This window comes from Wyeomyia smithii, chromosome 3, assembly GCF_029784165.1.
Source record: "Wyeomyia smithii strain HCP4-BCI-WySm-NY-G18 chromosome 3, ASM2978416v1, whole genome shotgun sequence".
Lineage (NCBI taxonomy): Eukaryota > Metazoa > Arthropoda > Insecta > Diptera > Culicidae > Wyeomyia > Wyeomyia smithii.
In genome coordinates this window covers 151,054,332-151,070,434 of record NC_073696.1, presented here as the reverse complement: position 1 = coordinate 151,070,434, position 16,103 = coordinate 151,054,332, and the positions used below count along the sequence as shown (strand labels likewise).

Sequence of the window (16,103 nt, the reverse complement as noted above, 5' to 3'; positions counted from 1 at the left end):
TCGAAGTTGTGGCCAAATCGCTGCCAAGTATGGTAGGCGAACCGTCGCCAAAGCCAAGCCTAATACTGCCGCCGATAAACTGGCAAATATCACCGCCGAACCGGGTAGTTCCCGAAAGCCACGTGATCTTTCCTCCAAGTCCCGTCACCCTAACCTCTTTCCGAACCGATTGTCCGTCCGAACAGGGGGGGGGGGGGGTAACTTTCTCCAAATTTTCTGAAGGGAAAAACTTGGAAATTTGTTCCAAAAACAGGAAAAAAAAGGCCCTTTCTGGACCTATTCATTTTTATTAGTGTTTGTGTTGTACATTTAGTTAGTTTTTAACATGTGCTAGCCTTAGGTTTTAACAATAATGATCTACATTTTAATAATTAACAATTTACCTTTTTTTTCGTTGTATTTTAATCTTTCCGTTAGTGTAGCGTTACCGTGTGTCGTTGTTACAATGCCTTAGATCTAAATAACAAATTTAGTTTTACATACTGTATCTAGTCAGGTAAAGTCGCACGACTTACCACACTTCTTATTTTGGTAACACTTTTCAACTTTCTTCTGTTCCTCTTAATGTTCTTAGCTTTTTTTTTTAAACTATACTGCTTTTTAACTATTTTACACTTCTTCACTTTTCTCCAATTCAAGAGTTAGATTAAATTTTCCGTCGCGCACTTCTACTCGCCTTCGCGGTTAGGAACAGAAAGAACGTATCCGGAAAGATGCCGAGAGTTCTAGGGCTAAAGTTGTTAGAGAGGGCCAAGATCTGACACTAGTTGTCAAATCTTGACATTCGGCCACATCCGTTCAGCAACGCATTTACACGAGACGTAGTTAATTAATACCCCCTTTTACGCAATCTTTTCGCATTCATTCTGGAGTACGTTCACACCCTTCTGAGAGAAGGCTGCCAGATAAAGGCGAAGAATATTGGGATCAACATTCTCCTCTCGCAATGTTGACAGCATTTTTCATTGAGTCGTACTTACTCGTAAGGAAAACTTGGGATGAAGTCCCAAGAGTCTTTTTGGGAACCGCAGGTTACAAGCGAAGACAAATAAATCCCAGCCCCAGCGCGACGCTATCAAAGCAGCAGTCGCATCGTGATGTTTTTTCAGTTTTGTTTTAAATATCGTTCTGTAAGCATCAGCAGTAGGAAGAAGAAGAGAAATAAAAGTAGTTAAGAAATATCAACTCTGCTATAGTTTTTCGTCCTCGGCAAGGAGCAAAGTGAACCCCAGTTCTTTTCAGAGCTTCCAAGAGTTGATTGATTGACGCTTGCTCGTTCCACCGAATACAGTCCACTTTGCTATACCAAAACTTTTGAACAGCATATCAAATTGTTATGAAGTTTGTTATATGTAAGTTTGAGAGATGACTCGTTTGTATGACACTAGTTATGTTCAAGTAAGTCGTGCAATACTTGAGATAATAGACTTTCGTTGTTTGGACAATTTAACACCTAACGGTTGCTTAAGTTTGATTACAATCAAATGAAAAGGGAACGTATAGGGCAGCCAAACTTTGAAACCACGCGTTCAATCATAATTTATCAGTTAACCCGTAACTAGCCCGTTCATCTGATATCAATATTGATTAAATCGGTTGTGTAGTTTCTAAGATAATGAAGTTTCGTGATTTTCACATTTCGATACATTACAGACGAAGTTACAGTCCGATTACAGCTAAATTCAATAGGGTGTTATGAGGCAGCTAGATCTTTCATTTGACACTAATTTTGTGGAAATCGGTTTGACCATCTCTGAGAAAAGTGAATGAGTCCAAGTAGTCTTCGGAATATGTTTCTTTTCATAGCTGGATTTCACATTTTTAAACATAAAAGGCAAAGTAATAAATCGTTTGCAAAAAAAAATCGATAGGGTCTTATGGGGCAACAAGACCTTCCACATGACACTGATTTTACGAAAATCGGTCCAGCCATCTCTGAGAAACATCAGTGAGATTCAATCTCCAGAACACGTTTCTTTCCATAACTTCTGAACCACATATTCAATCTTCATAAAATTCAAAAGTGAAGGGTTTTTTAGGTAGCCTGTTCATTTGAAACCAATTGTTCAAATCGGTTGTGTAGTTTCTGAGATATTGATGTTTCGTAATTTTTACATTTTGATACATAACCTCTAAACTAGAAATCAGATTACAATAAAATTCAATAGGATCTTATAGGGCAACTAGACCTTTCATTTGCAATTTATTTCGTTGAAATCGGTCCACCCATCTCTGAAAAGTGAGTGAGAAAAAAAAGTTGCACACACACACACACATACACACACACACATACACACACACATACATACATACATACATACATACAGAAAATGTTCAGTTCGTCGAAAGGGGTTGAGTGGTATATGACATTCGGCCATTGGGACCATTTTTATACCTTTGGTTTTTCCAGTGATAGCTATACCTTTCTAGGAGAAAGGCAAAAAGTGGAAGCGCAGCATAATACCCCTGCTGGTACTGATGCGGTTATACAAACGGAAAATCTAGCTCAATCTCCGAATGATTCTTCATCATTCCACGGATTCGACGAATGGGAGATGCAAATGGATGCTGCTACAGCACAGGAGTATAAAGGATTAGTGCGCCAGAGAACTGCTGCGAATTAACCGGACGCTAATCGCTTCAACGCCTGGATTGGCACAACTTGGAGTGTTGTCTACAAATTTGAGTGTAAATTACGCCGAGTACAGCCAAATTCATAACAAGATATTAGCTATTGTACCCGATGAAGCGATCGATGCACAGGATGATGAATATGCAAATTTTGAGGAGCTGTTCTACAATGTTTCCAATGCAGTGGAAGAATTACTATTGGAAGCGAAAACACGGATTGCCACACAACTCCTTCTGTAAGTCCCACAGCAGCTCAGGTCATCATCCAGCAACAATCGTTGAAAGCACAAATTCCATCTTTTGATGGAAGCTATGATTCTTGGCCGAAATTCAAGGCTATCTTTTAGGACTTAATGGCTAATTCGGGGGATACAGATGCCATTAAACGGTACGAGAACAAACGGGTACTAGTAGAAACTCACATTCGTGGGTTGTTAAATTTGAAGAAAATGACATTGGAGTCCCACAAGAAATTGTGAGGAATCATCACCGAAACCAATCGACACATCGAAAGTTTGCGCTACCTTCAACAAGAAATCACCGGAGTATCGGAGCATATAATTGTTTATCTGCTTATTTCTGGAAAACTGTAATGCGGCTTTCCAAACAGCACCTCCAGTTTAAAAGAGCTAGCAGCAACCAACGAAAGTTATGCCACAGAAGAGCCACACCGTCTCCGCAAGTACACCTCAAACTTGTGAGATTTGCGGTGGTAACCATCGGAACTACCAAAGCACACTGCACAATGGTCCAGAAACCGAATTTAGGGGGAAATTTGGGTCTAGAGCTCTATAGCAACATTTTAGACAAAAACTTTTTTTCTACAAAGTTGTTACATATGATAAAGCGCTCATTGAAAAATTATCAAAAATTGAGGTGACCAACATTATCAAAGCAATCAAGTATCTAACTTTTTTTTAAATAATTAGTAGTAAATTAAATTTACTCAAATTTAAAAAATAACATATTTCTAAAAGTTCCTCCATTTATAGAGCCAAGTATGCCCTTCTAAATGAGACCAAAAGATATTTTTTATGTTTGCCCTAAAATGAATGACTTACAAATGAAAAACGCATATTTTTTGAAGAAAAATATTAATAACTTTGAGTAAAATTGAGATATTTACGATGTCAGCATTGCAAATTGTTTCTCTTAAAAAGCTCTAAAAGTCGTTCAAAGAGAGTTTTGAGATGAAACTTGAAATAAAACCTAAATTAATCCACCTAGCGGTCAGACTCAGCCTTTCTCATTCAAACTTATTATTTGTAAAAATAGATTTACATGAATGCTTAAATCCAATAGAGGTTTACTCACTCTTTGGGTTCTGAAATATTGATGTTGTAATTAAAGTATAAAATATGAAATTCGACGTAATTTTAGTGCTTAAGAAATAGCGAAATAAAAGAAATGACTCTAAATTTCGAACAATTTAATCACGAGCGATACCGGGAACGTTCAGATAGTACGATACCACATTTAAATCATGTTGAGGCCATATATGTTGATCAAAGCAGGTAAGGTGTTGAATAGTTTTTGAATTTCTTTTCTTTCCAAAACTTTTGAACAACATATCAAATTGTTATGAAGTTTGTTATTTGTAAGTTTGAGAGATGACTCGTTTGTATGATACTAGTTATGTTCAAATAAGTCGTGTAATACTTGAGATAATAGACTTTCGTTGTTTTCAAAGAGAAACATAACAATTGCTTAAGTTTGATTACAATCAAATGAAAAGGGAACGTATAGGGCAGCCAAACTTTGAAACCACGTGTTCAATCATAATTCATCAGTAAACCCTTAACTAGCCCGTTCATCTGATATCAATATTGTTCAAATCGGTTGTGTAGTTTCTAAGATAATGAAGTTTCGTGATTTTCACATCTCGATACATTACAGACGATTCAATAGGGTGTTATGAGGCAGCTTTTTTTTTCATTTAATACTAATTCTGTGGAAATCGGGTCAACCATCTCTGAGAAAAGTGAGTGAGTTCAAGTTGTCTTCGGAATATGTTTCTTTTCATAGCTGGATTTCACATTTCTAAACATAACAGGCAAAGTAATAATCCGTTTGTAAAAAAAAATCATTAGGGTCTTATGGGGCAACAAGACCTTCCATATGACACTGATTTTATAAAAATCGGTCCAGCCATCTCTGAGAAACATGAGTGAGATTAAATAGTCTCCAGAACACGTTTCTTTCCATAACTTTTGATACATAACCTCTAAACTAGAAATCAGATTACAATAAAATTCAATAGGGTCTTAAAGGGCAACTAGGCCTTTCATTTGCAATTAATTTCATTAAAATCGGTTCGGTCAGACCATCTCTGAGAAAAGTGAGTGCGAAAAAAAGGTGCACATACACACGTACACACGTACACACCCACACACAAACATATACACCTATATATGCTTATATGCAGAAAATGCTCGATTCGTCAAACTGAGTCGAGTAGTATATGACATTCGGCCATTTGGATCACTTTTCTACCTTTTAATTAGCCAGTGATCGTTAGGAGAAAGTCAATATGTTTACTTTCATTATGTGATTTCACATTTTTATGAACAACGGAAAAAAGTTACAATCCGATTGCAATGAAATTCAATAGCAACCTATGGAGCAACTAGACCTTTCATTTGACACTAATTTTGTGAAAATCGGTTCAGCCATCTCTGAGAAAAATGAGTGAGTTTAAACAACCTCAGGATAACTTTTCTTTACATAACTTTTGAACCATATGTTCAATCATAACGAAATTCAAAAGTTAAGGGTTCTGGAGCCAGCCCGATCATTTGGCACCAGTTTTATTGAAATCGGTTGTGTGGTTTCTGAGATATTGATGTTACGTGATTTTTACATTTTGGTACATAGCCTCTAAACTAAAAATCCGATTACAATGAAATTCAATAGCAACCTATGGCGCAACTAGACCTTTCATTAGCAATTAATTTCATGAAAATCGGTCCAGTCATCTCTGAGAAAAGTGAGTGAGAAAAAAAAGTTGCACATACACACACACACATACACACATACACACTTACATACATACATACAGAAAATGCTCAGTTCGTCGAAAGGGGTCGAGTGGTATATGACATTCGGCCATTGGGACCACTTTTATACCTTTGGTTTTTCCAGTGATTGCTGTACCTTTCTAGGAGAAAGGCAAAAAATTAGAGCGTAAAATATGTTTTGCCTTTCTCCTAGAAAGGTATAGCAATCACTGGAAAAACCAAAGGTATAAAAGTGGTCCCAATGGCCGAATGTCATATACCACTCGACCCCTTTCGACGAACTGAGCATTTTCTGTATGTATGTATGTATGTGTGTGTGTGTGTGTGTGTATGTGCAACTTTTTTTTCTCACTCACTTTTCTCAGAGATGGCTGGACCGATTTTCATAAAATTAATTGCAAATGAAGGGTCTAGTTGCGCCATAGGGTGCTATTGAATTTCATTGTAATCGGATTTTAGTTTAGAGGTTATGTATCAAAATGTAAAAATCACGAAACATTAATATCTCAGAAACCACTTAACAGATTTCAATAAAACTGGTTTCAAATGATCGGGCTGTCTTCAAAACCCTTAACTTTTAAATTTCGTAATGATTGAACATGTGGTTCAAAAGTTATGTAAAGAAAAGTTATCCTCAGGTTGTTTAAACTCACTCATTTTTCTCAGAGATGGCTGAACCGATTTTCACAAAATTAGTGTCAAATGAAAGCTCTAGTTGCCCAATAGGTTGCTATTGAATTTCATTGTAATCGGATTGTAACTTTGTTCGTTGTTCATAAAAATGTGAAATCACATAATGAAAGTAAACATGTTGACATTCTCCTAACAATCACTGGCTTATTAAAAGGTAGAAAAGTGATCCAAATGATCGAATGTCATATACAACTCGACTCAGTTCGACGAATCGAGCATTTTCTGCATATATGCATGTATAGGTGTATATGTTTGTGTGTGGGTGTGTACGTGTGTATGTGCACCTTTTGAAGTAGAATACTTCTCTCAGGAAGTTCGGCTACATAGGGATGTGAAATGAAAATCTAAAACCGAAAAAAGTGAAATATGTGTCCAATTTCAAATGCTAATAAATCGATTAGTATCCGATGGATTTCCTTCGTTCTTGCAGCAATAGATTAGAAAATCTTCTAAGATTCTTCCCAAATGAAGATAATTGTAATTTTATTATTCAAACTATTGAACTATTGAAAATAGTCAAGCCTTGTCAAAACGAAAAATTCGACCTCTAATTGGTCGTTATATGATTGCTCCCCAAGCACGGTCGACAGAGTCATATACCTTGCAATTTAAAATATGCTATTTGGCCTATATAAGAGCTTGTTTCAGCCGAAGCCGCTTATTATAGTTCTAAACAGCGACAACAGCAGTCATCCCTTAGTAGCAGCTGTAGCTTAACTTTTAAATTTCGTAATGATTGAACATGTGGTTCAAAAGTTATGTAAAGAAAAGTTATCCTCAGGTTGTTTAAACTCACTCATTTTTCTCAGAGATGGCTGAACCGATTTTCACAAAATTAGTGTCAAATGAAAGCTCTAGTTGCCCAATAGGTTGCTATTGAATTTCATTGTAATCGGATTGTAACTTTGTTCGTTGTTCATAAAAATGTGAAATCACATAATGAAAGTAAACATGTTGACATTCTCCTAACAATCACTGGCTTATTAAAAGGTAGAAAAGTGATCCAAATGATCGAATGTCATATACAACTCGACTCAGTTCGACGAATCGAGCATTTTCTGCATATATGCATGTATAGGTGTATATGTTTGTGTGTGGGTGTGTACGTGTGTATGTGCACCTTTTGAAGTAGAATACTTCTCTCAGGAAGTTCGGCTACATAGGGATGTGAAATGAAAATCTAAAACCGAAAAAAGTGAAATATGTGTCCAATTTCAAATGCTAATAAATCGATTAGTATCCGATGGATTTCCTTCGTTCTTGCAGCAATAGATTAGAAAATCTTCTAAGATTCTTCCCAAATGAAGATAATTGTAATTTTATTATTCAAACTATTGAACTATTGAAAATAGTCAAGCCTTGTCAAAACGAAAAATTCGACCTCTAATTGGTCGTTATATGATTGCTCCCCAAGCACGGTCGACAGAGTCATATACCTTGCAATTTAAAATATGCTATTTGGCCTATATAAGAGCTTGTTTCAGCCGAAGCCGCTTATTATAGTTCTAAACAGCGACAACAGCAGTCATCCCTTAGTAGCAGCTGTAGCAATGCAGTGGTTACTAGCGATAGCGGATAGCGGCCACAGCTGTGGCATAGTAATGGATAGCGCACTAGTTGCAGCGGATCTCAGCATCGATAGCAGCTGGGCCAGCTGATGCAGGGGTAGCGTATACCAATGGTAGCGGACACCAATGGTAGCGTATAGCGGCCACAACTGTGGCATGGCTACGGATAGCGTAGCAGTTGCAGCGGGTATATCTGATCATGAAGCATTTATGCAATAATTGAATGAAAATTGCAATTACAGCAATCGGCCTTTTTCAAGGCTACTAAATGTTTTTGGAAGAGCATAATGAATTAAAAAACTGCAACTGAGGTTTGATTTGATTTACTACGATTTGTTGATACTGTGCTTAACAAGCGGTATATCTCATTCCGCGTCGAACACTCGACAGAAACGGACGTGCAAAGTGGTCGTTTTATTACAATCCGGTCCGTGTGTACGAATAGCCAAACAAAAGAGTGTATTATTCAAGGCCATCAGTTGACAGTCGAGTCCGTGTCGCTGTGCTGAGTGATCTCACACCCGGCTCACTGCTGGTGGCTGTATTGGTGCTGCTGTACTGCTGCTGCTGGCTGCTTTGGGTGCAGCTTCGAACGATCGGACAACCACTGCTGGAAGGAAGAAGTAAAGAGGTACGTGTTCTTGTCGGCGCTAGTTCGCTAGTGCGCTACATTTAGCGCGATTGATATAGATCCCTCGCCTCCCGTGCCACCATCCCCGAACCCCCCTGACCCTGACCCTTCTGTTACCCCCTCCCCTGTTCATTCTCCAGTCCCCCCTCGCCCCAGGCTTTACCCGGACGGATCTCAACAGGGCAGCTATACTGTTTATTTTCGTCCAAAGGCAGGAGTGAATTCAAAGCGATTAAACATACTGCAAAATTCAAAAGACCTGACGAAGGGGTACAAGGCCGTGACCGAAATTTCCAAGGTCCGACCTAACAAGCTCCGTGTCGTGGTCAGTGATCTGGCACAGGCCAATGCTATCGCTTGCTCTGAGCTCTTCACACGCGAGTATCGCGTTTACATACCCGCACGAGACGTGGAGATCGACGGTGTCATAACCGATTCGAGTCTGTCTGTCGAGTGTATCCTAAAAAGCGCAACCGGTTGCTTCAAAAATACCGAAACACAGGCGAAGATTTTGGATTGTAAGCAATTGCGGTCCATGTCTCTCGTCGGCGGTAAAAAAGTTTACACTCCGTCAGACTCGTTTCGCGTTACGTTTGCCGGATCTGCACTCCCTAGCCACGTCTCGATCGACCGGGCTCGTCTGCCTGTGCGATTGTATGTACCCCGTGTTATGAATTGCACCAATTGCAAGCAGTTAGGCCACGCAGCCGCCTACTGCTGCAATAAGGCACGATGTAGCAAGTGTGGGGAGACTCATGCGGAAGATTCTTGCAGTTGGTTTAAATTAGTTTATTTGACACGGCACGATACATTTTCTGTTTTACTGAGCCAAGTACAATTCGTATTAATTCTACGTTAGCAGGGAAAAGAGGGAGGCCTTTTCTTTATTCTCGCGGCCGACTACGAGCTAGTGGGGATTTAAGGTGAGAGGAGGGGAGATACAATTTTGACTTAAAACTATTTTGGAACTTTGTTTTTCAACTGGTAGAGCAATTGTATTCTTGTTTGTTGTGGGTTCAAAATATTTGTGTAAGCATAGATGCGGGCTCTTCGTTTCCGTGTCTTCAGCATAGCATATTTGTATCCTTGATCTGACAAATAGACAAAGAAAATTTTAAATTTTAATGTCAGCGTTTTTCAGAAAGCAGTATAGCTGTGTCATGTACTGGAGATCACCGCTTCCCAGAATGTCTCTAACGGGTACGTTCGGTTGTTTTCCTCGGGCCCGAAGGGAATCTATAAGCTCGGACCTAACACCACAGTATTCGGTACACGACCAAACAACATGCTCGATGTCATGGTAGCCATCGCCACAAACGCAGTGATTACTGTCTACAAGCCCTATACGAAAGAGATGCGTGTTTAACGTGTAGTGATTGGACATAAGTCTGGACATCACGCGAATGAAGTCCCGACCGACATCCAACCCCTTGAACCATGCTTTCGTCGATACCTTAGGAAAAATGGAATGTAGCCACCGTCCCAGTTCATCTGAGTTCCATGATGATTGCCAACTGTTGAGTGTTCTCTGACGCAAAATGCTATAAAATTCATCATAAACAATTGGTCTTTCATAAATATCGCCATCAATAGCACCCACCTTAGCAAAAGAGTCAGCCTTTTCATTACCCGGAATCGAGCAATGAGAAGGGACCCACGCTAAGGTAACCCGGTAATTTTTATCTGTTAAAGCACTTAAAAACGATCCCCAGGAAATACGGGGTGTGCTTCACAGGCTTCATCGATCGCAGAGCCTCAATGGCACTGAGACTATCTGTGAAGATGAAGTAGTGGTCTGTGGGTAGGGTTTCGATGATTCCAAGAGAGTACTGAATAGCAGCAAGTTCTGCGACGTACACGGAAGCAGGAGCATCGAGTTTGTAGGAGGCGGTAAAATTTTCGTGGAAAACACCGAAGCCAGTGGACTCATCTAGATTAGATCCGTCAGTGTAAAACCTTTTATCATAACTAACATGTTTAAACTTATTCGAAAAAATCTTAGGGATCTCTTGGGGTCGCAATTGATCCGGGATACCAGAAATGTCTTGTTTCATGGTGGTGTCGAAGAATATAGCATTATTAGAAGTAGCTAAAAGTGCGACATTGGAGGAATCGTATGAAGAAGGATTAATATCTTGAGCCATATAGTCAAAATATAAAGTCATAAATCTGGATTGAGATTGAAGGTCGACCAACCTCTCGAAATTTTCAATTACTAATGGGTTCATAACTGTGCATCGAATTAGCAACCGGTAAGCGAGATTCCAAAAACGATGTTTCAACGGAAGAATACCCGCTAACACTTCAAGACTCATCGTATGGGTCGACTGCATGCAACCCAAGGCAATACGCAAACAACGATATTGTATTCTCTCTAATTTTATAATGTGCGTGTTCGCGGCGGAGCGAAAGCAGAAACAGCCGTACTCAAGAACTGACAATATCGTTGTTTGGTAAAGCCTTAGAAGGTCTCCTGGGTGGGCTCCCCACCAGGTTCCGGTAATCGTACGAAGAAAATTAATCCTCTGTTGGCATTTTCGTGTCAGATACCTAATATGACAAGCCCAGGTGCATTTAGAGTCGAACCAGACCCCGAGATATTTAGCGACTAAAACCTGAGAGATCGTTTTACCCGTTAGTAGGAGCTGCAGCTGAGCTGGGTTATGCTTCCTAGAAAAAACGACCAACTCAGTTTTCTCCGGAGAGAATTCGATACCCAGCTTAAGAGCCCATTCAGACAAATTGTCTAAGGTATCTTGCAATGGTCCTTGCAGATCGCTAGCCTCGCTACCAGTAATGGATACAACGCTATCGTCTGCAAGTTGCCTTAGCGTGCATGAATTTGCAAGACATTCATCGATGTCATTGACGTAAAAATTATATAAGAGAGGACTTAAACATGAGCCCTGGGGAAGGCCCATGTAACTAATTCGGGAAGTTGTCGAATCGCCATGTGAGAAATACATATGCTTTTCTGACAACAAATTGAGCAAAAAGTTATTCAGATTTGGTGAAAGTCCCTGCGAATGAAGTTTCGCGCTTAAAACTTCTACAGAGACAGAGTCAAAAGCCCCCTTAATATCCAAGAACGCAGAAGCCATTTGCTCTTTTCGAGCAAATGCGAGTTGAATTTCAGTAGAAAGCAACGCTAGGCAATCGTTCGTCCCTTTGCCCCGGCGAAAGCCAAATTGAGCATCTGAAAGTAAACCGTTTGTTTCGACCCATTTGTCTAACCGTAAGAGGATCATTTTCTCCATTAATTTCCGGAGGCAAGAGAGCATCGCAATCGGCCTATATGAATTGTGATCAGAGGCAGGTTTCCCGGGTTTCCGAATAGCAATGACTTTTACCTCCCTCCAGTCATGCGGAACAATATTTAGCTCAAGAAACTTGTTGAACAAGTCCAACAAGCGTCTTTTTGCAGAGTCGGGTAGATTCTTCAACAGGTTGAATTTTATTCTATCTAACCCTGGAGCCTTATTGTTGCACGACAGGAGAGCCATTGAAAATTCCAACATCGAAAATGGAGGCTTTTCCGTAGTTACTATAAACGCGTCGCGAAAGGTTTTCTGTTCCGGTACAGAATCCGGACAGACCTTTTTGGCAAAATCGAGTATCCAGCGATCTGAATACTCCTCACTCTCATTCGAAACGTCACGGTTCCGCATGCGCCTGGCGGTATCCCAAAGAGTGCTCATCGCTGTTTCCCTCGACAACGCGTTTACGAACCGCCGCCAGTACCCGCGTTTTTTCGCCTTTACTAAGCTCTTCATCTGCCTGCCCAGTGCCTCGTACTTTCGTAGTAGGTGTACAGTGCCGTACTCCCGGTAGTCCTTATACGCCGCGGACCTTCGCGCGTACAGCTCAGAGCACTCTTTGTCCCACCATTTGTTGGGAGGGCGTTGTCTAATCGTTACCCCGGGTATCGGTTTCGTCTGAGCTTGCGTCGCGGCGTCGATTATCAAGCCAGCTAAGAACGCGTATTCTTCCTCCGGAGGAAGTTCCTCGTGAGTCTCGATAGATTCCGCTGTAATAGACTCATAACGCTTCCAATCAATATTACGTGTAAGGTCGTAGGAAATATTGATTGGGTTCGGGGGAGTTGAACCATTAGCAATTGATATAACGATTGGAAGATGATCACTACCGTGGGGATCGTTGATTACTTTCCACTGGCAATCTAACGCAAGTGATGTCGAGCAGAGGGATAGGTCAAGCACGCTTTCACGTGCTGGAGGTTTAGGTACACGTGTCGCTTCCCCAGTATTCAAAAGTGTCATATTGAAGTCGTCGATCAAGTTACAGATTAAAGAAGATCGGTTGTCGTCGTACAGCGACCCCCATAGCGAACAGTGAGAGTTAAAATCTCCCAAAATCAAAAAAGGTGCGGGAAGCAATTCTGCTATATCAAGGAGTTGCTTCTGTTCAATCCGCGCGGATGGGGGAATATATAACGAAACAAGGCAAAGGTCTTTTCCATTCATATTCGCTTGAATGGCAACAACTTCAATATTCGAGATCGAGGGGAGGTCGATTCTGAAAAAAGAATAGCACTTTTTGATCCCTAAAAGTACCCCTCCACCGTGTGAGTCTCGATCTCGACGAATGATGTTAAAATCGTGGAAATTAAGTTGGTCATTTGAATTGAGAAAAGTTTCACAAAGCGCGAACGGTATGTTGAATGTTTTAAATATCCAGTCCACAATATCAGAGAATTTTATGAACCCTGTTTCTTTTATGTCTTCTGATCGAGAAATGGGTGCACGAGGGGTTTTTGGTGCCCCAGGAAGCGGTGGGTACTCCTGGTTTGATTTGAAATTAAAACCGGGGGGTACTTGCTTCGGTTTTTCTTCACCGCTTATTTTTTGTGTTGTCTTATTGGTCATTCCGCTAGGGGTTATCTTACGACCTTTACGAGAAAAATTAGGAGAGTTGAGCATTCTCCTCTTCCTAGATCCCTCTGGCAAGGCATAGGAACACCCTTCGACGGGATCGTCAGATGTACCCTCATCGGTTGGCAAAAAGGAAAAGATGTTTCCTGTCGAGGGTGGCTTAGCCCTCTTAAGCATTTCTGCAAAAGAGCGCTTTGATCGTTCCTTAAGGGAACGCTTAATTTTTTCCTCGCGCTGTTTGTACGCGGGACATGCCGGAAGGTCATGCCGAGTTCCCTCGCAATAAAGACACTTTTCAGTATCCCCACTGCAAGCGTTTTCAGCATGATTGCCTCCGCATTTGCTACAGCGTGCCTTGTTGCAGCAGTAGGTGGCTGTGTGACCTAACTGCTTACAGTTTTGGCAATGCATGACCCGCGGTACGAACAGGCGTACAGGTAGACGAACCCTGTCCAAGCGGACGTAGTTCGGCAGCGCGGATCCGGCGAATGTTACTCGGAAGGAATCCGAAGGGAGGAATTTCTTCTTCCCTTCTTCGATGGATACTGAATGCAATTGCTTGCAATCCAGTATCTTTACACTTTGCATCAAGGGGTTTTTAAAACAGCCAACTCCATGACGCAAAATGTCATCGACAGTGAGATTCCCCTCGGTAACCACACCGTCGACTTCTACATCCTTGGCAGGGATGTACACGCGATACTCTCTCGTGAAGAGCTCGTAGCCGGCAATTTCGTTTGCTTGCTTCAAGCTACTCACGACAACTCGCAGTTTGTTCGGCCTCACCTTCGTAATCTCGGTTACGGCCGAAAAATGTTTTGCCAGGTCTTTGCCAATTTGAATAATATTCAATGGCTTCTTTATGGGCCGGAAAAAAACAACGTAGGGACCGCCAGCGGCATCTGGGTAAGCTTTTACCCGTACTTCCGGTACTCTTGGTACAGGACTTGGCAAAGGGGAGGGCACAGGGGAAGGTAGGGGTGAGCTGATGGGAGAAATTTCAATTTCTTCCCCGTTTGTTTCCACCTCCAGGAAAAGTTGCACCTGCATGTCGTCCATTTTGCGGGAGCGTTACGCTCTACCGCACACAAACGATAAATATTCGAATATAGGGGGGGGGGGGGGTTTCAAGTAGTTGATATTAAATTTTGAAAACAATTTTTCACTCTACAATGGATCAAATAAAAAAAAAAGACAGTAATACTAATTCTAATAACAATAGTAATAATAATAATAATAATAATTATAGTAATAATATTAATAATAACAATAATAATATCAATAATAATATTAATAATAATATTATAACATAGTAATAATATTGATAATAATAGTAAAAATTCTAAAGGTAATACTTCACCGAACGTCTAAGTCACGACCTCACGGCTGATAGTAGAATTAATCGAGCGTCTCCGCAGAACAAACAATGACGATCCAGCTTAGTGTTGAGACGCAGTGGCCGTGTCCTACACGCGACCTTGTAGATGCCACTTGTAGTTGACTTCCACTCGCTCGATCGTATGATGGTCCGTGCTGCTAGCGGGGTAACAGCGGTGCGGGAGAATTATTCTTGCTGATATATCAGCTGCGTATCGAATCACTGGCGGGGTAGCCTGCCCCTACCAGTGTGCAGATGTTTCTGCCGATATATAACAGGCTATTGTTATCGCGCAGCACAAGAACTAATCGACAAAAAAACACCCGTACGATAACTCGTGTATTGTTATTTTGCGAACTCAAACGGAGATAAACAATTTGCGTCTAATCGAGACGAAAGCAAAACAACGAATGAGATTCTTGCAGTGTTAATGCTGAAAAATGTATTCACTGTGGGGAAAACCAGCATGAGCTCTCCACATGCCCGGTGTACATGCAGCGCAGAGATAAAATCAAGCGGTCACTTAAGGAGCGTTCAAAGCGTTCTTACGCTGAGATGCTGAAGAAGACCGTGACCACTTCTACCATAACATCGAACCCTTTGATCTGTTGCCCTCCGATGAAACCGATTCTGACGATTCATCAGCGGGAACATCTTATGCCAATCCTGGGGAGTCTAGGAAGAGGAAAAATGTTTCTTCTCCTAAACTTCCCCGTAAAGGTCCTAAGATTTCCCAAAGTGTAATGAAAAGTACGAACAAACCAAACAGTGCTGCGGAAAAACCGAAGCAAACTCCTCCTGGGCTTGCAAATTTAAAGTCCCAGAAGGAGTTCCCAGCACTGCCAGGAACATCTAAAACCCCAGTTGTTCCTTTTGCACATCCAGTTGATGAAACAAACTCTGGATTAGTGAAATTTTCTGACATTGTGGACTGGATTTTTGAAAATTTCAATATACCCGATCCAATTAAAATTTTTCTTACAGCATTCCTCCCAACAGTTAGATCATTTTTGAAGCAGTTGACTGCCCAATGGCCCCTCCTCGCAGCGATTGTATCCTTCGATGCCTAATTCAATTGCGTATATGAAGGATTCTATCTCTGTCTTACAGTGGAATTGTAGAAGTATTTTACCAAAAATTGATTCGTTTAAAGTTTTGATAAATAAAAACAAATGCGATGCATTTTCCCTTTGTGAAACTTGGCTTACATCAAATATTGATCTCAACTTCCATGATTTTAATATTATTCGCCTTGATCGAGACACCCCATATGGAGGAGTACTTTTAGGGATT

At 40.7% G+C, this 16,103-nt stretch overlaps 1 protein-coding gene across 2 annotated transcripts in view; it reads left to right on the top strand.

Moving 5' to 3' along the window:
• LOC129727093 (calcineurin-binding protein cabin-1-like) overlaps positions 1–16,103 on the top strand; it is a 667,482-nt gene that overhangs the window by 140,473 nt on the left and 510,906 nt on the right. The gene's annotated exons all lie outside the window — the stretch shown is intronic.